This window comes from Urtica dioica, chromosome 2 (assembly GCF_054948205.1).
Source record: "Urtica dioica subsp. dioica isolate 48M chromosome 2, U.dioica_male_clone48M_v1_H2, whole genome shotgun sequence".
NCBI lineage: Eukaryota > Viridiplantae > Streptophyta > Magnoliopsida > Rosales > Urticaceae > Urtica > Urtica dioica.
Window position 1 is genome coordinate 615,001 of NC_142757.1, and position 2,500 is coordinate 617,500.

A 2,500-nucleotide genomic window follows, 5' to 3' on the forward strand; every position below is an offset into this window, starting at 1 on the left:
TTCTGATGCCCTAACCCACTTTCGCCATTCGCCCCACTGCCGCCGCTCGAGCATGACTCGAGCATTTCTCTCCCGTCCCTCAAGCTGTGACTCGGCCATTGATCGAGCGTGCCTCGAGAATTTCTCGGCCATCTCTCGAGCATTTCTCGGCCATCTCTCGAGCATTTCTCGGCCATCGCTCGAGCGTGCCTCGAGCATTTCTCGCCCGTCGCCTCGGCCATTGCTCGAGCGCGCCCCAGCATTTCTCGGTCGGCCATGTCTCGGCCATCGCTCGACCGTGCCTCGAGCATTTCCCTCCCGTCGCTCGAGCATGACTCGGTCATCGCTCGATCATGCCAACGATCGAGCGTGCATCGGCCATCGCTCGAGCATGCCTCGGCCAGCGATGGAGCATGCCTCGGCCATCCTCTAGCATGCTCGAGCATAACTCCCGTCGCTCAAGCATTCCTCGGCCATGCTCGAGCATGCTCGAGCATTTCTTTCCCGTCGCTCGAGCATGCCTCGGCCATCGCTCGAGCATGCCTCGGCCAGCGATGGAGCATGCCTCGGCCATCCTCTATCATGCTCGAGCATTCCTCCCGTCGCTCGAGCATTTCTCTCCCGTCGCTCGAACATGCCTCGGCCATGCTCGATGCTCGAGCATTTCTCTCCCGTCGCTCGAGCATTTCTCTCCCGTGCTCGATCATTTCTCTCCCGTCGCTCGAGCATGCATCGGCGGCTCTAACGTTTTCTCACGAGCCTTCAACCCATTATTTTACCTCACTAGACTTGCCTCCGCCTTGGTTCTTAACCTTTTAGGGAGAACATTCATATTCCAACAAATTTTCATCCACGGAAAATTTTTGGTGGCCGGAAAATTTTCCGGCGGGCGGTCGCCGGAGCTCCGCCGCCGGCGGGGGGTCACCGGCGGTCAGTCGCGACTTGTCGGGTCAGCCCGGTCATAATCCGTCTTTGGGTCCGTAGCAAATTATGCTCTTATCATGCGAGTCAACTCTTGGTCAACATTTTCAAGCTCAAGGAACCACCCCCCCCTAAAGATACAAACGAACATTTGGCCATGTGACACCAGTAAACATTAAGGGGCCGTTTGGTTTAGTTTTCTAAACTCGTTTTCTGTTTTTAAATTCTGTTTTCTGATTCTAATTTTTAAATTTAAAAAACAGATTTAGAATTACGTTTCGGAATATTTTAAATGTTGTTTGGTTATGTTTTCCATTCAATTGTATAGAGATAAAATAGAAAACAACTTTTCATTGTTTTCTGTTTTCTAAACAAATTTCAAAGAAAACAGAAACATGATTCTAAATCTGTTTTCTGAATTTATAACCAAACAGTTTTTCTAAAACTGTTTTCTAGAATTTAGAATCAGAAAACAGAAAACAGGAATGAAAAACTTAACCAAACGGGGCCTAAATTTTCCAAGGCCATGACCAAAAAAAAAAAATTATTTTTTTTTATTTTTTTTTTTGAACCTCCATCTAGTATAATGTTTTTTAAGATATATGCTCGAGCTATAATCAAGAGAACCCATGGGAATATTTTTAAATTAATTTTTTAAAATCACGTTCCAGGATCCGGTCGGCCATTGCTCGAGCATGACTCGTCCGTCGCTCCATCCTGCTCGGCCATGACTCGGCCGAGGCGTCAAATTTTTTTTTTTTTTTTTTTAATTTTTTTGAATCTCCATCAAGTATAATGTTTTCTAAGAGATCTGGAGTTGGTCTTGTGAAGAGAACCCATAGGATTATTTTTAAATTAATTTTACAAGCTCCAAAACATGTTCCAGTCGTCCGGTCGGCCATTGCTCGAGCATGACTGGGCCGTCGCTCCATCCTGCCTCGGCCATTGCTCGAGCATGACTCGGCCGAGGCGTGAAAAAAAAAAAAGTTTTTTTTTTTTTTTTTTTTGAGAATCTCAAACAAGTATAATGTTTTCTAAGACATATGGAGTTGTTTTTGTGAAGAGAACCCATGGGATTATTTTTAAATTAATTTTACAAGCTCCAAAACATGTTCCAGTCGTCCGGTCGGCCATTGCTCGAGCATGACTGGGCCGTCGCTCCATCCTGCCTCGGCCATTGCTCGAGCATGACTCGGCCGAGGCGTCAAAAAAAAAAAAAAAATTTTTTTTTTTTTTTTTGAATCTCCATCAAGTCTAATGTTTTCTAAGATATATGGAGTTGGTTTTGTGAATAAAACCCATTACTCGGCCGTGCCCAAGCCTTGAAACCAAGAACCAACCGTGGTAAAGCCCGTGCCATGGCATTGCAACTAAGAACCAACCGTTGAAGCGACCGTGCCTCACCCATGCCAAGACCATGCCTAGACCGTGCAACGTCCAAACCAACCATGCCCGCGCCCGTGCCACGCCCACGCCTTAAAGCCTTAAATGGCTTAAAGGGCTTTAAGGGCATCTACGGCTTCTACGCCTCTACGCCCTACGCCCGGCCACGGCCACGCCCGCGCCCGCGCCCGCGCCCGCGCCCGCGCCCGCGCCCCGC